Genomic DNA, 22,975 nt, shown 5'->3' on the forward strand with positions numbered 1-22,975 from the left:
TTGTAATGACCTCCCTAGTGACCTCCTCGTCGACATAACACTCTAATCTTCTTTCCTATATCGGAACATTAAATATGAAGCTGTAAAGAAACAATAGTTCTTTCACGAAGTATCAGTTCTGACGTATGTATACTTGACAGCACAAGAAATCATCATGGGTTCCTGTCACGGGCTCAGGCCAGTTTCCTCGTATTCTTCGTTCTGCTTCTGCCCACACATTTTCAATGTAGTTTAGGTCTGGTACAGATGGAGGCCAATCGAGAAGAGAAATCTCATTCTGTTCTGCTTATCACTCCGGCACCATCACTGACATCATAGGAGACTGGTCCTGCTGGAAACTGATTACTTCTCAGTAAACAGTTGTCGCACTGATGGGACCATAATATTACACATAATATCTGTTTACTGGGCAGCATCACGTCGATTATCTGTTTCGTGCAGCACATACAGCCTCCAAGTATCACAGACATACGACCACTGCAGAGATGACCCGTGGATGTATTTGGGGTCAATACGAGCACCTATCCGCCTGCATACTCGTGCTGGACGATCATTCGCTGAAGACAACAACGATCGTCACGATTGATAGTGTCCTCGGCAAACGCTAATCGGTAGTGCCGATGATCATCACGGATACTCTACTTTATGGCCGAAAGTTTGCTAAGTAGTCCGGCCACCCGAAGCTGGTGCTCAACCATATTCACCGACCGAGGAAACGAAGTACCACGGTTCAACTGCACCGCATTTAAAAAGGGGTTCCGCCGTGACGTGTCAAGTTCATTATCGTGGACAGGCGTTGTTTCTCATTCTGGAAACATCCCCCAGACTGTGGCTGAGCCATATCTCCGCAATATCATTTCTTTCAGGAGTGCTAGTTCTGCAAGGTTCGCAGGAGAGCTTCTGTAAAGTTTAGAAGGTAGGAGACGAGATACTGGCAGAAGTAAAGCTGTGAGGACGGGGCGTGAGTCGTGTTTGGGTAGCGCAGTTGGTAGAGCACTTGCCCACGAAAGGCAAAGGTTCGAGTTCGAGTCTCGGTCCGGCACACAGTTTTAATCTGCCAGGAAGTTTCACGTACTTACTCGTTTAACAAGCACTGTATCGAATGGTCAAATGGCTCTACGCACTATGGGACTTAACATGTGAGGTCATCAGGCCCCTAGACTTAGAACTACTTAAACCTAACTAACCTAAGGACATCACACACAACCATGCCTGAGGCAGGATTCGAACCTGCGACCGTAACAGCAGCGTGGTTCCGGCCTGAAGCGCCTAGAACCGCTCGGCTACAGCGGCCCGCAAGCACTGTATCAATAGATAATCCTTTCTATTTGCAGAGGAGATTTCGTGTCTTTTTGGAACAGATGTGGAATACTGACAACATCAATTTCTCGTAATTTTTGAAAAAATATTTTTTCGTCCGCATGTTCCTAAGGTAAACAGAAAAATATGGCATGCTGCATTTCATTCCCGTCAGTGCTGAGCCGGACTCTGACTCTGGCAGAGGTTTCCGCCGGCCAATTTTTGCGCTGTCGAGTGTATTTGCTTCCTGTGACCTGTGATACGCAGGCAATGTTTGTCTGAAGTTACGAGTAACGCTGACAGCGTGAAGAGGCGCTCCCGGTTTGAGAACAAACACACGCGAAGTCACCGCAGACCGTTGGCTGGCACTTCCAGCAGAGCATAAATGACGCTTGACACGACTTTTTTTTAAAGCACGCACGTGGGAACAGGTTTCTGGGCTACCTAAGAGGAGGATGAGATCAACCGGTGTGCTGTTGACCGCACGGGTAATTGCCCCCAGACCACTTCATTTTCATCGGAACGATTCCGCGCGGCCGTCATGAATAATGAATACGGTTTCCGCGAGTGAATGACCTGCCCACAGCAATTATGGAAAGCATCCTTTTCTAGGAATCTGCCTCATCATTTTTTGTAGCTGTACTTGAAAATTTTTCGACAGAAATTTGATATACCAAGGCTTAAAGAATATGTATCTACTTACTAGTAACTGAGGAACATAATTAGAGATAGATGGAAGCTGGGAAAGATCTTACCAGTACTTTACGGTACCGAATTATAAATATGGTAAAAAAATTAGACCGGGAGACGTCGAAGGAATAGAAAACAAACACCGGAGTCGTTGGTTCTAGCGGAGCACCGTAATATCCGGATAAATGAAGTCAAGAGGAATAGGCCACTTCATGAATAACGATAGAAATGAAATAATATAAGAAATACAAAACTCTCGTGGTTATTATTTTCACGTGAGTTTGTGACATGTGTGACCAATTGCGAGTCATTTTAGTCAAAGTATATTACATCTTTGCATTTCTCGCATTGTACAACTTTAGGTATCGCCACATCTAATTATCTGTCTGAGCAATCTACTGATACGAAAATAATATCTGGGGGCGCTTAAGCGAAGTTGTAATACGTCATCGATATGCAACCTAATCATTTTCCGATAAGTTTAATGTCACTGAAGTGAAGAAAAAAACACGTAAATAATCGGGCATCGGAGTGAACATGTTGTCAACTTTGAAATGGCAAGCTTAGTCTACAAAGCTCGTAAAAGTGAGAAGAAGAGTATCTAGCGAGATTTCGACTCTTTAAACTGGGCAAGGAGATGATCTCACCAGATGGAGCAAAACGTTTATTTGTCGCCACATTGCAGTGCATAAATGTGGTTAATGTGTACCGTGACTGTTGTGTTTAAGCTGGTAAGAACAAACTACCCGACTTTACGTCGTATAGTCACAGCAAGTGTGGTCACAACAGTGGGTTTAACACGGGTAGAAGGGAAAGTAGGACATACATCTGAATATTACGTGGATTTATTGCAATCGAGTTAGCTTCACTGAAATGTATTATAGTTAAAATAAATCACGAATCTAATTCCTGACACTGAAATCGAACGGCTTACGTGTTAAACGTTTTGTACATACGCGGTAATATCATTTCCACTGTGTGATAAATATGACTGATACCATTAACACGAATGATCTACACGTGAAAGAGCTTGAAATAATAGTCTAAGTATGATTTTGAAATATTTTGACTATTGGGGATACATTACATTGCTTTTGTATTTATCGGTGCATATGTACAGGATAATTTTCCTGAAGCTGCTAACAAATATAGTGCTATGGTGCTGTTCAGTATTCAGAGAGCCTCACTAGCTTTAAGAAGGGGCCGGCCTGAGTGGCCGAGCGGTTCTAGGCGCTACAGTCTGGAACCGCGCGACCACTACGGTCGCAAGTTCGAATCCTGCCTCGGGCATGGGTGTGTGTGATGTTCTTAGGTTAGTTAGGTTTAAGTCATTCTAAGTTCTAGGGGACTGATGACCTCAGAAGTTAAGTCCCATAGTGCTCAGATCCATTTAATCAGAGCATTTTTATGCACGTAATTTCGAATCAAATGGTTCTTTGTAAATGAACGATACATTCAATTTAAAATGTACTATGTAGGCATTGTTCAATTTTCATGCTGAGTTCTTTCAGTTGTATGCAAACGTAGGTAAGGTAACCTCTGCTGCTTAGCGTACGGATTAAGAATAAAAGTACTAAGTCGGAAAACCGAGGGTACCTGAGATGTAACAATACGCTGCACTCAATGTGAGTTATTTACTGAAAATACTGCTAAATGGTCATACTTATCCTCCTGACAATAGGATGACTATTAATACATTTTTATAGGTCAAAACGGTACAGTATTAACACAACTGCAGGATAATCGGATAATCACAAAGTGTAAAAGCATTGCTAGTTTTCAAGTTATACATTAATGACAGCTAATGGTAGTAGTTGCGATCTCAGACTTCTCGATATGATATTGCACCCTGTCAGGTAATTTTTGCCATAAACAATTAGTTTTTGACAAAACATCAAACAAAAGCTGATGACTTCATCGCGCTCTGTGCAATAGTTGAATCTACGATTTCAAGGGCCTTTGAACATCACTAGTATTATCTTCGGTAAGGATAGAAGCTGCAATTCATGTATCTCCAGGAAAATGTTATTCTATCATATCAACAGCTCACTAGTATGTATTACTGATACTGATCTCTACGACGGTTGAATTATATCAGTATGTTTTGCTATTTCTTTCTAGAGGAACATTTTAAGACAAAATTGTAACATTTCGACTATGTTTTACTAATATATATTTCGGTCAGTGTTTCGTAAACAAGTGGCGGATGTAAATTTTTGTGTCAATGACCAACTGTACATTTTTTTAGGATTTTGGAAGAGATTCTGCAATATTAGTTGCTGTGGTAATTACAAAATACTTCTCGCACCACGCTTGTGGTAGGTGTGAGAGTTTCATTTAAGTTGTATCTATCTGTCGGTAAGTGATTTGCCTTTCTACACGTTTTACAACAGTTTATTAACAAGCTTCGCAATATTGTTCATATATATCATGGAGAGCCTCTATCATCTAAGATATTCTGTTAGGTACATGGTCCTGGCAGAACGAAATGACTCTCCCTGTTATCTGAGAAATGGTGTAACCCCACTGCTATCTGAACAAATAAAGAATTGTGTTTTGCATGTGTTACCTTGAAAATCGCTGAGAATATGTGGCATTAAAAATTTCTGAATATATTGAAAAAATGTCACGAAGACACGGATATTCACAGTAACTTAGTTTAAGGGCAATAAGATGAAAATTCCAAAGACCATTCACGTTTTCAGTAAACCTAAGTAGGTTAGTGCACTACCTTGTTGCAGTCTAAATGATAATACATACAGCGCTTGAGGCGTGCTGAATAAATGAGAACGAAGGGAGACTGTCAACCTAAACAACTACACATACGTTCTACATGTTTTATCTAACCTGTGTGAAAATGCAGATCGGCATTGTCCAAGAACACTGTTAGATGCTTTACGCAGCTTGGAATTTATTGGATACTTAGAAACTGTGTTGTACAAGTAAATGTTCCTTAAGAACAATAATATTTTATAGACAGAGACTGAATTATTTCCACTCCTGGATGATGGACTAAACGGAAAACACAATTGTTAGGTAATGTACCGACACATGAAAGTATTTGTGACACAAAATAATAGTGAAGAGCGTTATTTAAAACATTCTACAATCATAATCATATCAAAGTTTTATGGAAACATAGCAGATTGTACACAGCCTTAGGACAGAGGAAGAAACTATATCTGAGGAGGAAGATGATCAAAAAGTTAATGAGAAAGCATATTACTAGTTAATAATGTCCATATGTGGCAAATGATTACCTGACACTGATGAGTCAGAGACATAACTTTATCAGTCAAAGAAATAAACTACTGAAAGAGGTTTTCACAATTTCAAGAAGTTTGTGTAGCCTGACGACTTCTATAAAAAAGAAAATAATGCTCCCCATCGAATCCACTCGGCGAATTTACGATGAGAGCGGTGTGCTGACTAACCTGGGTGTGGGTTTTAAGCGGTTTCCCACATCCCGCTGGGTGAATACCGGGCTGGAACCTCAGTCCAGCCTCAGTTTACACGATTCGTAAACATTTAAAAAACTTTCGCTCATTTTGGTAACCATACGATGATGGCGAATTGGGAGCGAAGGATAATTTTCTATTTAAAATGTGGATAAAGCCAAGATAACGCGTATAACAAAGAGAAAGAATATGATGATATCTAAGAGCAAGATCTGCGGTGAACATCTCGAGCATGTCACATTCTTTAAGGGAGTATGTTTCAGAAGTATTCATCCTATTTCAAATGATTATATCTTCTGCATGAATAAAGAGAGAAACAAAATTTTAATTTGCTCATCGAAACTAAAAGTTTACCTTGCCGCCCGTAATAAATTGCCATATTGTGTAGTCGCCGGTAGGGATCCCCTGAAGCAACCAGCTCGCTCACGCTCTCGTCCTTTACCCAATGCGCGTCAGGTCGAGATGATGACAGCACAGCAACAAAAGGTCGTGTTTGGTTCCCCGTTTAGAGGGATGCAAGTCTGTTACAGCTGTGCGCAGTGAGTTTCGTTGAGAGTAAGTCACCACACCTCCTACAGTTCGAAGCATTTGGGGAAGGTACCAAAAGTTTCAAGACACTAGTTGCTTGCGTAAGGGGAGATTCTCCAAAGCTTTATGTGTTTTGTGCCGTTTCCCGAGAAAAGATTTACGGCTCGTCCCTCTTTTGAGGAAGAGACGTTTACAGGAATCACGTACTTGGATATGTTGGAAAGCTGTTATTTTTCACAACTGCGAGAACATTACTAAAATTACATATTGCAACAAGACGGATCCCCATCGTACTGGTAGCAGCATGTAAGAGCATGAACGAGTATTAACAATAAGTTGTCTCAACGATTAATAGATTGTAAGGGGCGTGCGGTGTCCCATTGCACCACTGGCCACTAAGATTACCTAATATCACAGTATATGATTTTGTTTTTTTGGGGGGGGGGGGGAGCTAGGTGAAAGATTCCTTCCGTGTCACACCCCGCCCATCCACCACCAACAAATGTGGGTGAACTGCAACGTCGCATACCAAAACCAGTGAATGCAGTAGCTCCAGACATACCGCCAAAAACATGGGATGCAAATTTCGACTGTGAAAGTCTGCAAGTATTTCATCTGAATGTTTGCCGTGCATCGAATGAAGGGCGCACTGCAAGTTTGTGAAACGTAATTAAAAACTTTGATATCAAAAAAACAATCTGTGAAGAATATCCCAAACAAGTACTCGCATGTATGTGGGAGGTATAGAGGTATATCCGTGTAAAACAGGATTGTTCTTTGAAAATAAAATCTTTGTTGTCCTACGCCTAAGTCAAAACTCCTCCCAAGTTCCTCTCTTACTTAATTTACAAGATATAGGCTTGTGAAAATACACGAATCTTTTTGAACCACGCAGTATTTGTGGATTCTTCTAAGAAGCGATGTGAAATGGGATGAACACATGAAACTTGTTGTAATTAAGACGAATGAAATAATTAGATTTGTTGGGAGCGGGGGTCCAAGGAAAGTGCAGGGTATCTGAAAATGAAATCTCACACTACACTCTAGTTTTAACAAGTCTAGAATATTGCCCCTGCATTTTCAGTCATCAGACAGGCGTGGCAGCAGACACCGGTAGAACTAGGCTACGTTCTATTATGATTGTAACAGGTAGGTACAGCCAATATAAAAGTCTGACATATTTATCGAACTTAAATGGGAATCTTTGAAAGAAAGGCGACGTTATCCTCACGAATCCTGCTGGGTAAATCTATAGAATCAGCACTCGAGAAAAACTGTGCGATAAATCATCCGCCTTCGCTATATAATCATGAAAATAAGAGATTAGTACGCCTGCTGGACTTCTGTCCAGTAACTTGCGCATTATGCTTCTAAGCTCATGCTCATAAATTAAGGATAATGCTGATACATGGTGAAACAACGTCTGGTGGGCGGTTTGCGGGTTTAAATCACCTCGGGGTGTGACCATGCGGTGCATTTGACCTGCGGTCGTCACAGGGTGGCGCTGGCAGCAGTCCACATACGCAGAGGTGTGATGGTGCATGTCAGAGTACGGTGCAGCGAGTAAGTGTTCAGATGTTTTCAGACGTGCTAATGGTGACTGAGTGTTGAAAATGGTTCAAAGAACACATATTGATGACGTTATGAGGGGTTACTAGGGCGACAGGAGGCTGGTCAAACACAACAGGTCGTAGCACGGACACTCCGTGTGCCACAAAGTGTGATCTCAAGATTATGGCAACGATTCCAGCAGACAGGAAACGTGTCCAGGCGCTACAGTACGAGACGTCCACAGTGTACAACACCACAAGAAGACCGATATCTCACCATCAGTGCCCGCAGACGACCACGGAGTACTGCAGGTAGCCTTGCTCGGGACCTTACCGCAGCCACTGGAACAGTTGTCTCCAGACACACAGTCTACAGACGACTGAACAGACATGGTTTATTCGCCAGGAGACCTGCAAGGTGCATTCCACTAACCCCTGGAGAGCCCGTAAAGCCTGGCGTCAAGAACACAGTACATGGTCATTGGAACAGTGGTCCCAGGTTATATTCACAGACGAGTCCAGGTGTAGTCCGAACAGTGACTCTGGCCGGGTTTTCATATGGCGTCAACCAGGAACAAGTTACCAATCCCTTAATGTTCTTGAAAGGGACCTGTGTGGAGATCGTGGTTTGATGGTGTGGGGTGGGATTATGATTGGTGCATGTACACCACTGCATGTCTTTGACAGAGGAACTGTAACAGGTCAGGTATATCGGGACGTTATTTTGCACCAGTATGTCCGCCTTTTCAGAGGTGCAGTGGATCCCACCTTCCTCCTGATGGATGATAACGCACGGCCCCACCGAGCTGCCATCGTGGAGGAGTACCTTGAAACAGAAGATATCAAGCGAATGGAGTGGCCTGCCTGTTCTCCAGACCTAAGCCCCATCGAGCACGTCTGGGATGCTCTCGGTTGACGTATCGCTGCACGTCTTCAAACCCCTAGGACACTTCAGGAGCTCCGACAGGCACTGATGCAAGAATGGGAAGCTATACCCCAGCAGCTGCTCGACCACCTGATCCAGAGTACGCCAAACCGTTGTGCGGCCTGTGTACGTGTGCATTGTGATCATATCCCATACTGATGTTGGAGTACATGGGCAGGAAACTGGCGTTTTGTAGCACATGTAGCACATGGGATTCGGGACAGTTTTATCAACTTATCAACTGAAGTGGGTCGTGTGTGTTCCCTATGTACCTATGCTATTAGCGCCAGTTTTGTGTAGTGCCACGTTGTGTGGCACCACATTCTGCAATTATCCTTAATTTATGAGCATGAATGTAGGTGCAGTTTAAGAAGGACGGACTAAGAAACCATCGGTGGCCTTGTTGAACGAAACGAGTAGAGACCTAAGGTACGGAAAACAATCATCAGTGTCGGCAATGAGATTTGAAATAACGAAGCATTCTGTCGAGATGCTACGCTTTTCTTCTCTTCCTCCTGAAGCAAACATAGATGTTTCAATAAGGGAAGAATTATGTTTTTTTCCTTTTTTGTCAATGACAACATTCCTTAGCAAGCGCTCCTAGTTCGCACTTGACATAGCCATTATTTACTGATTTAAGTTTTTATTTTACTTTAGTTCTTCTTGGATTCCGATTTTTCGTCGGGAGACTCACTTTGCAGCTCCGTCGTTTATCATTAATTCTTTTAATTACAAACAAAAATAACCCGTCTTGGTTTCGGCTTAATTTGTCTATTTGATCGACGAGCAGAATCTGTCATAGATTTCCTCGGGTACGGAAGAATTAATTGGATTCTCGAATGGAGATGTCGGAGGTAAGCGACGACGGCCGTTGTGTGGAGAACAGTGCGCAGACTTTGGTCGGTACGCCTCCGAAAGGTCAGCGACCCCTCCGACACACACGTGATTAATCGTCACAAATGGTCCCTAATTCAGAAAGTGGCCGACGCTCGCGATGCCACAACGCTTCCCGCAGGGGAATTCCGGCAGGAGCCGGCCAGGTGATAAATACCCGCCGCTCCTTGCCATCGCCCACACGTTCCGCGATCGCAGCCCACGGCGGCGAGCTGGTTCCCTACCGTGTCGTTCAGATTTATTGCCATCAAGCGTCGTACTTCTGACAAACTGCTCTTGCAGCCGAGAATCAACGAAGTATTCGCATTTCGTGTCTTCACCAGCTTTGTAATATTTTGTTTTGTAAATTACTACTGGTCAGTACCAGGAGTTATTTATTAATAACCGTGATTCAGAGAGCTAGATGGACTTCCTTCTTTTGTAAATATGAAAGAAATAGTGTACTGACACATACAGCTACCGACATATGAGACAGAATGTCTGCATTTTATAGACCCCGTTATTGTTGTGGGAAGTAAAAGTAAGGAAGAACCCTACCGCATGATTTCCTAGATTTACTCTATACTTCAGATTTTTGAGAAAAAATTTCTACGAGTAATCGGGCCTACTTAATGTATAGACGTATTCATATGAAACAGTTCACATTAAAAAAAAATTAGTGCACCCTTTTGGCAGTTTCAAGTCAGTTCAATATCATTGTAACAACTGTGCATATGGCGTACAGGAAATGATTACATTTACAGATCAGTAGCACAAGCGAATCTGAGGTACCAGGTATCGACTAATGCTGATACACCGGTATTATTGTAGTATCTGGTGTAGCCTCCTCGGGCGGCAATGCACGTGCCGTCTCTGACATTCAGTCAGTCGTACAGATGGCGAACACTGTCTTGGGATACGTCATGCTACGTCTTCTCGACGTGTTCACATAGTTCTGTAACAGTTGTTGGTTGACGAGTCGCACGAATCACTTATCGTCCCATCATATCCCACACGTGCTCGATTGGAGAGACGTCCTGAGATCGACCTGGTCAGGGAAGTTACTGCACGCCTTGCAGAGGTTGTTGAGTTGCATGGACAGTGTTTGGGCGACCGTTATCCTGTTGAAAGAACACATCAACTTCCAGTCGCAAGAACGGTAAAAGAAAGAACTCATCAACTTCCAGTCGCAAGGAAGGTAAAAGAACGGGTCTAACAACATTCTGCACGTACCGAGCGCTGGTTTTCGTGCCCTCCAGAAACACCAAAGGTGAACGAGAGTGTAGCTTATCTCCACACCAGGCCTGGGATGGGGTCAGTGTGTCATGGACAAATGCACTCTACGAGACAGGGCCCTCCAACCAACGCGGGATTTTGACGATCTAACGCGCTAATTGGATACGATTTGGTACGATATCCCTAAGGAGAACACCCAGCAACTGTTTAAATCAATGTCAAGCCGAATAACTGCTTGCATAAGGGCCAGAGGTGGGCCAACGCGTTATTTACTTGCTCAATTTGCAAAGCTCGTTGGATAAATCATCCAATTTTTCTGAAACTGTAATCATTCGTTTGTCTGTACATGTACATCACAGCTACCTATTTAAGCCTCATTCAGATATTTCCTTCATACGGCATTTTTTTGTCTTACAGTGTATTTACAGTAGACAGTGATAGCTGACATACGTCTATTTCGTATGAAAGCTTAGCACCCACTAAACAGTTTCCATGTATTTACTAATTTCAGAAGTTATTTTATTATAAATCAAGTTTATTCCCTGGATCGCTGTGAAATCTAATTGTGAATTTCGCAGGCAGTTGCGTCACTTATTTGTTAATAGTTACGGGCAGAAAGTAACTTAAACGCCGAAAATCAGCAAATACAACATACCCCTACAATATGGAAAATCTACGAGTATAGCTTCGTTGAGGTGCTGCACATTTCACTATCGATTCAGAGTTACCATTTGGTCAAACGTAATCTACTGAGTCGTTACGTAGAATGTACGTTACATCTCACTTCTTTTTTTTTTTTTTTTTTTGTAGTTCAGGGAATAAACTACATTCAGTGTGCCTGATTGTAGCACACCCTTTACACCATGTGCTTTCCGTACACCACTTTTTTTCGTTTATGCCGTTCCGAGTAGGCTTTATCTGCTTGAAGGAAGCTGTTTATCACAGTGCCAGCATATCTTCGAGAAATAAAGGTATTTCTCGTTGTTTTCAGTGATTTTGAACTAGAATGTATTTATAATATACCCTTCACTATCGGATAAATGACTATTTTATCACAATACTACAGCGATATATTTTTTTCCTACGCAACATTGGGTCTAAATTCGGCAATGACCCATAGTTTCACATTTGAGTGGCGTTGTTTTCATAATTTTAAGGTGTTTGTATATATTTCAATTATCTTCTAGCGTAAATAGTACTCACTTTGAACATGCCATAAAATTTTGGAGGATCACACCCCTTTTTAAATTTGTTATTGTTGTCTTATTTTTTCAGTGCATTGACCACCAATATAAACATTTCGTTCATAAAATATAAAGTCTGAGGAGAGTACAGTGATTCTTACAACTGAGATAAAAGTGGTGATCCCATTACGCCACCTCACCTGAAGGAAAATCGTAGACTCATTTGTGAAGTTGACAGTCGACCTAACCATAGCTGTCTTGGTGAGGTTTTAAGAAAGGTAAGTCATATACGGTCATCAGACCCGAAGAAGATACGTCAGATACGTATCGCATTTACCGTGGATGCTGCTGAGTGTTGGAAACTGATGTTGTTGATGAAGATGAGCGAGGACTGAAAGGGGAAACGGTTGTTAAAACTAAAGTGTGATATAACTGATGTAATTAGTGATTAGGACGCCCGACAGCATTGTCATTAACGCCCGAGCAAATAGTCGACTTCTCCCGAACAGTGCTGAGACAGCTTTCGATCTTAACGTTCACACCAAACAAATTTACTACTATAAACATGTCATCATCTCATGAGAGTCTTAGATTTAACTTAAGACACTGGCGGACAAGCTTGTGATCACGAGCTGCACACTTCCCTCGTCGGAATCTAGAGATGCAGCAACGATGACGAATGGATAGCGTTCCACCATCTATCCATTTATAGCATTGAGGATTCGGGAATTTCTTGTTTTTACACGTGTCCATTACGAGGAGCCTAGTGATTTCCATGTTCCACGAATCATTTTCACGTTCACTAAATATGAAGAGGAACGTGCCAGCTGGTTTACAAAAATATTACAATTTATCGATCTAACACAGTTACATGTTGACCATTTATACGATATTTTTTAAATTATTCTTAGATATTACTTAATGTTTCTTTAGCCAGTTAACTGGAACTCGAACAAACCGAAAACATCAATACTTAAAATAGGACATGACCAGAAATTATACACTCCTGGAAATTGAAATAAGAACACCGTGAATTCATTGTCCCAGGAAGGGGAAACTTTATTGACACATTCCTGGGGTCAGATACATCACATGATCACACTGACAGAACCACAGGCACATAGACACAGGCAACAGAGCATGCACAATGTCGGCACTAGTACAGTGTATATCCACCTTTCGCAGCAATGCAGGCTGCTATTCTCCCATGGAGACGATCGTAGAGATGCTGGATGTAGTCCTGTGGAACGGCTTGCCATGCCATTTCCACCTGGCGCCTCAGTTGGACCAGCGTTCGTGCTGGATGTGCAGACCGCGTGAGACGACGCTTCATCCAGTCCCAAACATGCTCAATGGGGGACAGATCCGGAGATCTTGCTGGCCAGGGTAGTTGACTTACACCTTATAGAGCACGTTGGGTGGCACGGGATACATGCGGACGTGCATTGTCCTGTTGGAACAGCAAGTTCCCTTGCCGGTCTAGGAATGGTAGAACGATGGGTTCGATGACGGTTTGGATATACCGTGTGCTATTCAGTGTCCCCTCGACGATCACCAGTGGTGTACGGCCAGTGTAGGAGATCGCTCCCCACACCATGATGCCGGGTGTTGGCCCTGTGTTCCTCGGTCGTATGCAGTCCTGATTGTGGCGCTCACCTGCACGGCGCCAAACACGCATACGACCATCATTGGCACCAAGGCAGAAGCGACTCTCATCGCTGAAGACGACACGTCTCCATTCGTCCCTCCATTCACGCCTGTCGCGACACCACTGGAGGCGGGCTGCACGATGTTGGGGCGTGAGCGGAAGACGGCCTAACGGTGTGCGGGACCGTAGCCCAGCTTCATGGAGACGGTTGCGAATGGTCCTCGCCGATACCCCAGGAGCAACAGTGTCCCTAATTTGCTGGGAAGTGGCGGTGCGGTCCCCTACGGCACTGCGTAAGATCCTACGGTCTTGGCGTGCATCCGTGCGTCGCTACGGTCCGGTCCCAGGTCGACGGGCACGTGCACCTTCCGCCGACCACTGGCGACAACATCGATATACTGTGGAGACCTCACGCCCCACGTGTTGAGCAATTCGGCGGTACGTCCACCCGGCCTCCCGCATGCCCACTATACGCCCTCGCTCAAAGTCCGTCAACTGCACATACGGTTCACGTCCACGCTGTCGCGGCATGCTACCAGTGTTAAAGACTGCGATGGAGCTCCGTATGCCACGGCAAACTGGCTGACACTGACGGCGGCGGTGCACAAATGCTGCGCAGCTAGCGCCATTCGACGGCCAACACCGCGGTTCCTGGTGTGTCCGCTGTGCCGTGCGTGTGATCATTGCTTGTACAGCCCTCTCGCAGTGTCCGGAGCAAGTATGGTGGGTCTGACACACCGGTGTCAATGTGTTCTTTTTTCCATTTCCAGGAGTGTAAATAGGGTAGCATGCTATAAGCTCAAAAATGGCTCTGAGTACTATGGGACTTAACATCTGAGGTCATCTGTCCCATAGAACACAGAACTACTTAAACCTAACTAACCTAAGGACACCACACACATCCATGCCCGATGCAGGATTCGAACCTGAGACCGTAGCAGTGGCGCGGTTCCGGACTGAAGCGCCTAGAACCGCTCGGCTACCGCGGCCGGCTGTTATAAGTTCTTAGTTGTACACATTGATGAAATTCACCATTTGTGTAGCCATAGTATCTGTACTTTCTGAATAATTGCGTAAGGTATTACAGATCAGTATTTGCAACTTCTAAAAAAAGATAACTAGAAACATGAATAAGCTACATGTATCCTTACTCCTGCAGACCACAATCTATCGAAAAACATAGGCCGCGCGGGATTAGCCGAGCGGTCTAAGGCACTGCAGTCATGGACTGTGCGGCTAGTCCCGGCGGAGGTTCGATTCCTCCCTCGGGCATGGGTGTGTGTGTTTGTTCTTAGGATAATTTAGGTTAAGTAGTGTGTAAGCTTAGGTTGTGATGACCTTAGCCGTTAAGTCCCATAAGATTTCACACACATTTGAACATTTTTTTGAAAAACCTGGAAGAAGCCTTTGTTATTCACGGGACATGAAATAGCTGCTGCTGATGATGATGATGTCAATGCTGAAGATATACCGGGTGATCAAAAAGTCAGTGTAAATTGGAAACTGAATAAATCACGGAATAATGTAGATAGAGAGGTACAAATGGACACACATACGTGGAATGACATGGGGTTTTATTAGAACCAAAAAAATACAAAAGTTAAAAAAATGTCCGACAGATCGCGCTTCATCTGATCAGAATAGCAATAATTAGCATAACAAAGCAAGACAAAGCAAAGATGATGTTCTTTACAGGAAATGCTCACTATGTCCACCATCATTCCTCAACAATAGCTGTAGTCGAGGAATAATGTTGTGAACAGCATTGTAAAGCATGTCCGAAGTTATGGTGAGGCATTGTCGTCGGATGTTGTCTTTCAGCATCCCTAGAGATTTCGGTCGACCACGATACACTTGCGGCATCAGGTAACCCCAAAGCCAATAATCGCACGGACTGAGGTCTGGGGACCTGGGAGGCCAAGCATGACGAAAGTGGCGGCTGAGCACACGATCATCACCAAATGACGCACGCAAGAGATCTTTCACGCGTCTAGCAATATGTGGTGGTTCTAATAAAACCCCATGTCATTCCAAGCATGCGTGTCAATTTTTACCTCTCTATCTACATTATTCCGTGGTTTATTAAGTTTTCAAATTTATACGGACTTTTGATCATTCGGTACAAAGTGACTTTCCAAATGGCAATGGAGTGGCCTTACATGCTATTAGCGCCCACAGTGCATAATGGGTGTTATTTTCCCGTCCACCTGTACGTGGTATTTGAGAGCGTCGATCCAGGTCCGAGAGGCTACGAGGCTGAGACAGGGTCGCCGGGGACGGGGAGCTCGGCAGACCGGTAGGTCGGCGCCGGCGTGTCGAGGTCGAGCTGTCGCGGAATGCGATCGCAGCCATCCCAAAATCTGGCGGCGACCCAGAATGTGGCGCTGGACCGCCACCTGCCACCTGACACCCGCCGGCTTACGGTACATAATCGCTCCGGGCCGGCGACAGGGCTTTCCCCTCCGGAAAGCACCACTGCACTAGCGTAGATCGCGAAACACACAACCTCGCTTTTATGTCCACTGCAAGTCTATATCAAATGTAGGGTTCAAGAGGAAGACAATTTAATTAATTTATACGTTTTTCTAGAGGTGAAACTTCCCGAAATTCTAGTTTTCATGTAGGCTCCTATGACAATCCGTGATTTACTTTACAGGAAAACGCAGTTCTGCAACAGCAGATTGGGAAATAATTTAAATATGCTTACTGATCATTAGGAGATTTTTTAGGGAGATTAACAGCATATGAGGTCCACCATGAGATTGTAAGTTACATTTATAGCAGTACACGACCGTAGAAGGTGAGCAAATTCAAGCCCGCCTGCTTAGGATGTGGAGGGGCCGGAGTATACTTTACGCATGATAACTTTGACGGTTTGACAGTGAAGTAAAATAATAGATCGTTCCTCTGAACAGGTAAGGTTACACATCTGAAGTACGAAACTTATCAATATAGAGTATTACAACAATCTTTCCATGCACCACTGTACAACTGACTCAAGCAAACATTTGCGACACACATGAGAGAATAAATTTACTCAACAGCAGAGCTATTAAAACTTCCTTTTCAGAAATAACATAATTAGAATTAGAGTTTCCATTTCTAAATAACGTTACGTTCGTTACGACATACCTAGTGCAAGATTTTATCACTGGTTTATAGCAAGGAGCCATGGAAAGTCTACCTTGGGTGACTGAATGAAATCTCACGCAGACATAGATAATATTGTGGGGAAGGCGAGCCAAAGGTTGCGTTTCATTGGCAGGACACTTAGAAGATGCAACAAGTCCACTAAAGAGACAGCTTACACTACACTCGTTCGTCCTCTGTTACAATATTGCTGCGCGGTGTGGGATCCTTACCAGGTGGGATTGACGGAGGACATCGAAAGGGTGCAAAAAAGGGCAGCTCGTTTTGTATTATCACGTAATAGGGGAGAGAGTGTGGCAGATATGATGCGAGAGTTGGGATGGAAGTCATTAAAGCAAAGACGTTTTTCGTCGCGGCGAGATCTATTTACGAAATTTCAGTCAACAACTTTCTCTTCCGAATGCGAGAATATTTAGTTGAGCCCAGCCTACATTGGTAGGAATAATCATCAAAATAAAATAAGAGAAATCAGAGCTCGAACAGAAAGGTTTAGGTGTTCGTTTTTCCCGCGCGCTGTTCGGGAGTGGAATGGTAGAGAGATAGTACGATTGTGGTTCGATGAACCCTCTGCCAAGCACTTAAATGTGAATTGCAGAGTAATCATGTAGATGTAGATATAGATGTAGACCTGGTGGTTAGTAGCTGGCTCAATCTAGGCGATGTCAAGTCCACTTATTCTCATTATTTGAGTGTGTTAAAGAAATAAGTTTATATTCGGAAGGGAAGCCCTGCTAACGGGCTGTATACAATGAGAAACCTACTACTCTAAAAACATACTTTCATTAGTGTTTCAGAACAACAAAATTTGAGCATTTATGTTACATTTCTCAGAATTTTGAGGTGAATGTTACTTTACTGCATATACGAGTATTAGCATTAAGTAAACGACTCCGAACTGAGCCAATGTAAAACATAGGTTGTTGGCCTTCCAAGACTTTGTAGCAGAAATGTGGATTGCGAGCCTCAACGATACAAATAGTCGTATCATAGGTACATTCACAACTGTGGGGAAGGCATCTCTTAAGGGGTATCTATGAAGAGGCCAGATAACATGGGGTTCTTGAACATTGGCCGCAGCCTCTTTAATAGTTGTTGGTGTTGTGGTCTTCAGGTGGGAGACTGGGTTGATACAGATCTTCATGCTTCTCTGTCCTGTGATAGCTCTTCATCTCCGAGTAACTACTGCAACTTACATCCTTCCGAATCTGCTTCGTGTATTCATCTCTTGGTCTCCATCTACGATTTTTACAGCCCTCCATCCCCCCCCCCCCCCTCCGCCCACGGCGCTGTGATCCCTTGATGCCTCTGAACGTGTCCTACCAACCGATCCCTTCTTCTAGTCAAGTTGTGCCACAAAATCCTCTTCTCACAATTCTGTTCAGTACCTCCTCATTACTTACGTGATCTATCCGCTTAATCTTGAGCGCTCTTCCGTAGCACCACATTTGGAAAGCCGCTATTCCATTCTTATCTATACTGTTTATCGTCCACGTTCCACTTCCATACATGGCTTTACTCCAGACAAATACTTTCACAAAAGATTTCCTAACATTTAAGTCTATATTCGATGTTAGCAAATTTCTCTTCTTCAGAAACGTTCTTCTTGCCATTGCCAGTCTACGTTTCATATCATTTCTACTTCAGCCATCATTTATTTTGCTGCCCAAGTAACAAAACTCATCTACTACTTTAAATGTCTCGTTTCCTAATATAATTCCCCCAGCATAATTTGATTTAAGTGACTACAATCCATTATCCTTTTTTTTGCTTTTGTTGATGTTCATCTTAGATCCTCCTTTCAAGACGCTGTCCATTCCGTTCAACTGCTCACCCAAGTCATTTGCTGTCTCTCACAGAATTGCAATGTCATCGGCAAAAATCAAAGTATTTATTTCTTCTTCCTGAACTTTAATTCCTACTCCAAATTGTTCTTTGGTTTCCTTTACTGCTTGCTCAATGTTCAAACTGAGAACATCGAGGATAAGCTACAACTCTGTCTCACTCCCTTCTCAAACACAGCTTCCGTTTCAGGCCCCTCGACTCTTATAATTACCGTCTGGTTTCTGTACAAGTTGTAACAGCATTTCGCTCCCAGTATTTCACCCCTGCTACTTCCAGAATTTCAAAGAGTGTATTCCAGTCAACATTATCAAAACACTTCGCAAAGTCTACAAATCCACAAATGCTATAAACGTAGGTTTGTCTTTCCTCAACCTATATTTTATGAGAAGTCGAAGTGTCAAAAGTGCCTCGCGTGTTCCTCCCTTTTTTCTAGAATCCAAACCTATATTCCCAGAGGCTGGCTTCTACTAGTTTTTCCATTCTCTTGTAAGAAATTCGTGTTAGTATTTTGCAACAATGACTTATTAAAGTGGTTGTTCGGTAATGTTCACACCTGTCAGCGACTGCTTTCTTTGGAATTGTTACCCTCAGGCAGTATCATATTACCCATCTCGTCTTCATCTATGTATTTTTCCATTTCTACAATACTGCCTTCAAGTGCATCTCCCTTGAATAGACAATCTATACAATCCTTTCACCTTTCAGCTTTCCCTTTTTTTACTTAGAACTGATTTTCCATCTTAGCTATTGATATTCATACTGCTGCTTCTGGTTTCTCCAAAGTTCTCTTTAATTTTTCTGTAGGCTGTGTCTGTCTTTCCCCTAGTGATATATACTTTTAAATCCTTACATTTATCCTCTAGCCATTACTGCTCAACCATTTTGCGTTTCCCGTCAATATTATTTACTAGAGGTTTGTATTCCCTTTCGCCTGCTTCATTTGCTGCATTTTTATACTTTCTCCTTTTATCAGTTAAATTCAGTATCTCCTGTGTTATTCAAACTTTTCTACTAGGCGTTGTCTTTTACTTATTCGTTCCTCTGCTACCTTCACTGTTTTATTTCTCAAAGTTACCCATTCATCTTCTACTGTACTGCTTTCCACTAGTCTAGTTAATTGTTGCCTAATGCTCCCTTTAAAACTCTCAACAATCTTCAGTAGTTACAATAGAAATAGTCCGAACGATTCACTTACCTGGTCTGGCAACATTAACCAAAATCGCTTTGCTATGTTGTTATTGGGGAACGGTTGAAAACAGAGGAAACTACAGACGTTATACTTCCCGATGAGTTGTAGGTCTACCAAATGGTTTCTAAAGCGATGGAACCTTCCTGGAAAAACCATTTCAGAGGTAAGCAAGCTTCCCATTCGGTTCTTCAGGAGGGTAACTCTTTGGAGTCTTAAGAAAATTATAGCTTTCTACGGGTCTGAGCGTAATTTTAGATCCCTTGATTGTGTAACTAGGCTAGAGACCTTGAAGACAGAAAATGACAGGTTAAAGTTACATATAGCGGAAATGAGTGAAATGCCAAATGTATTTATGGATAAGTGAGTCGAGGTTTATAAACACTAAATCAAAAAGATGTCATGCAGGAGTAAGTCTAATAATGAACAAGAAAACATTTTATTGGCAGCGTAGTAAACGAATTATCATAGGCAAACAGACATGAAGTCACGAATCAACACAATAGTATAAGTACACATACTTACCAGCTCTGCAAATGTTGAAGAGATAGGAAAAATATATGATGAGATTAAAGAAATTATTCAGTACTTTAAGAGTAGTGAAAATTTAATAATGACGGAGACTCGAATTCAGAGTGTGAAGACAAAGGCAAAGATAAAAAGTAGAAGAATACGAAACGGGAGAAATGAATAAAAGGAGACGCCACCTGATAGAACTTTGAACAGAGTACGACTTAGTTATTGGTTTCAAAATTTGTGAAGGTTGTGAAAGGGATCTGGAGGCACTGGAAGTTTTCACATAGATTATGGAAGTGGTAATTGAAAAACATTTCGCCATAATTTATTAGTTATTTAATGCAGATTAAAGCTTACAGAAACTGTCGAAACGTAGTAAGTTACGGATCTGTGACTAGAAGAATTTTAAACAACCAGAGATTAATGAGAGTTGCAAATGGAGCAGTAGACAACAACGGAGTGAAATAAGCTAAAAAAACATAACGGTCGATGGATGGGTAGCTTTGGGAGATGAAGTCAGGAGAGAAACAATTAGGAGGAAAGCCAGGATCAAGCAGGAATCCTTGAGTAACACTGGAGATATTAAATTTGACTGTTGAAAGAAGACAATATAAAAATACAGGAAATAAAACAGAGAAAATGAAATAAAGATGAAAAAAATGAGACTAACAGGAGGTGCAAAATAGCAAAGCAAGAATGACTAAAGGAGAAATGCAAACATGTAAGAGCATCCATGACTGTAGGAAAGGAAGATGTCGCTTATAGCAGAACTAAAGAAAATTCTGGAAAAAGAAGCGATGAGAAACGAGAGTTCAGATGACATGGCAATACTCAGTGAAGAAGGAAAAGCTGAAAGATAGAAAGAATATATAGAAATGCCAAATAAATGAATTAACTTGACTGCTAAGAAAACACCCTTACCTTCTAATATGCACAAGAAAAAGTAAGAGCCCGAATATGGAATCTTGTGGGATACCACAGGCAATTTTTTCTCATTAGGATTATGTGTGGTGTGTACGAGTACAAATTCCGTTAGACATATTAAAAATTCTCTGTGGGAAGCCTCTTTATAACAGCCAGGCGAATATGAGTTTCAAAATCTGGTCAAGGCATATGTATTTTCTCAATGACGACACCCATATAGGTGATGCTGCTACAGGAGGATGACGTGTTAGGTTACGGAACTAAATTCACTATTGAAGCGGAATTAGTAATGTTACCATGAAAAACTTTTACTTGCTAATTAAAGAAAAAGTAGATTTGTATTCTTCTTCTGAATGCAGCAAATGAAATACTTGTTACACAGTGTTCAATATCGGATGACGGATAGCTGAAACGTTATTACTCATAGTAACGCAGTAATTCTAATACGAGGCAGTGTTTCCTTGAATGTTTTCTTGAGCACAACTAAATTTGCACATTTGCTTACTGTGACGCTTGTTGTTATTATTGAATGAAAACATTTGTTATTGCTGTACTTCCGTCGTATTAATGCATAGAGACCTTAGCCGTTACCACAACTAATTCCAATGCAAAGTCGATAACAGATATGTGAAAATCATTGTCTAACAGGGTATTAAAGCATGGGGCTCAAACTTTCGTAAGGTCCGATTTTCCGTTCCAAAACAGCATCGAGAGTGTGTACTGCCATGTGAACATACTACAGTAACCTGCTCTCTGTCCGTTTCTCTCAGTGTATTCAGCAGTTTGTGTGGGCTACTCGTAGGCACTCATTCTACTCATCCATTTATCAATACAGACATCAGTCATCTGTAGCACTAAGTTCTCGGGGGGGGGGGGGGAGGGGGGAGTCAACATCTCTTCGTTTTTTACATATGTGGACCATCTTTAGTAGTATAGTGAAAGATCAGAGCACATTATACCCCCAGACTGTTAATGCGAATATACACCGGAGTGCAAAACTTAAGGACGCTGGTGACGAGTTCCTGAAGTAGGACGTTAGATCCCTCCCGTGGTTGACAACTACTGGGTCATTGCCGGTACATGTGGAGGTGCTGCAATGCGTCTCCCCAACCCATTACACATGCTAGACAGAATTTAAGTTAGGGGAGCAGGCAGGCCAGTACATTCGTCGATTATCCTGTCGTTCCAAAAGCTTCTCTACCTGCGCTATCCGATGCTGTCGCTCATAGTCATCCATAAAAATGAAGTCAGGAGCGAATACATCCCTGTAAAATGGGAAACTGGAAGAAGGCTGGTTCAAATGGCTCTGAGCACTATGGGACTTAACATCTGTGGTCATCAGTCCCCTAGAACTTAGAACTACTTAAACCTAACTAACCTAATGACAACACACACATCCATGCCCAAGGCAGGATTCGAACCTGCGACCGCAGCGGTCACGCGGTTCCAGACTGTAGCGCCTAGAACCGCACGGCCACACCGGCCGGCCATCCCTGTAAAGACGCACATATCCCCATGTACGTTATCAGAATAAAGTTGACCAGTGAGTGAACCGTGTTAAGGATTTCGAGGTCAGTACTCCCAAGAAACATTATGCCTTCGCACACCATAATACTTGATCTACCAAAGCGATCATCTTCTACAATGTTCCTAGGGGTATCACTTCTCAGGTGGCAGCTGCTCTTATCCGAGAAGAGCAAGCGACCACACTCTTCGTTGGTCCTATTACTATGCTTCTGCCAACATCGCAAACGGTACCGTCGATGTGCGGGTATCAACGGTACACCACGTAGTTGTCGTCGGGAAAAGAGACAACCTCCATGCAGTCGCCCTGCAACTTGGAGCGTGAGATTGCCTGAATTGCAGTCTTGTTAAATGTGTTTGCAACTGCCCCTCCTATCTGACGTGGGTCCCTTCTTGCCTGTTTCACGATGTTGCGGTCATCTTCTCCTGTAGTTGACTGTTT

This window comes from Schistocerca cancellata, chromosome 4, assembly GCF_023864275.1.
Source record: "Schistocerca cancellata isolate TAMUIC-IGC-003103 chromosome 4, iqSchCanc2.1, whole genome shotgun sequence".
NCBI lineage: Eukaryota > Metazoa > Arthropoda > Insecta > Orthoptera > Acrididae > Schistocerca > Schistocerca cancellata.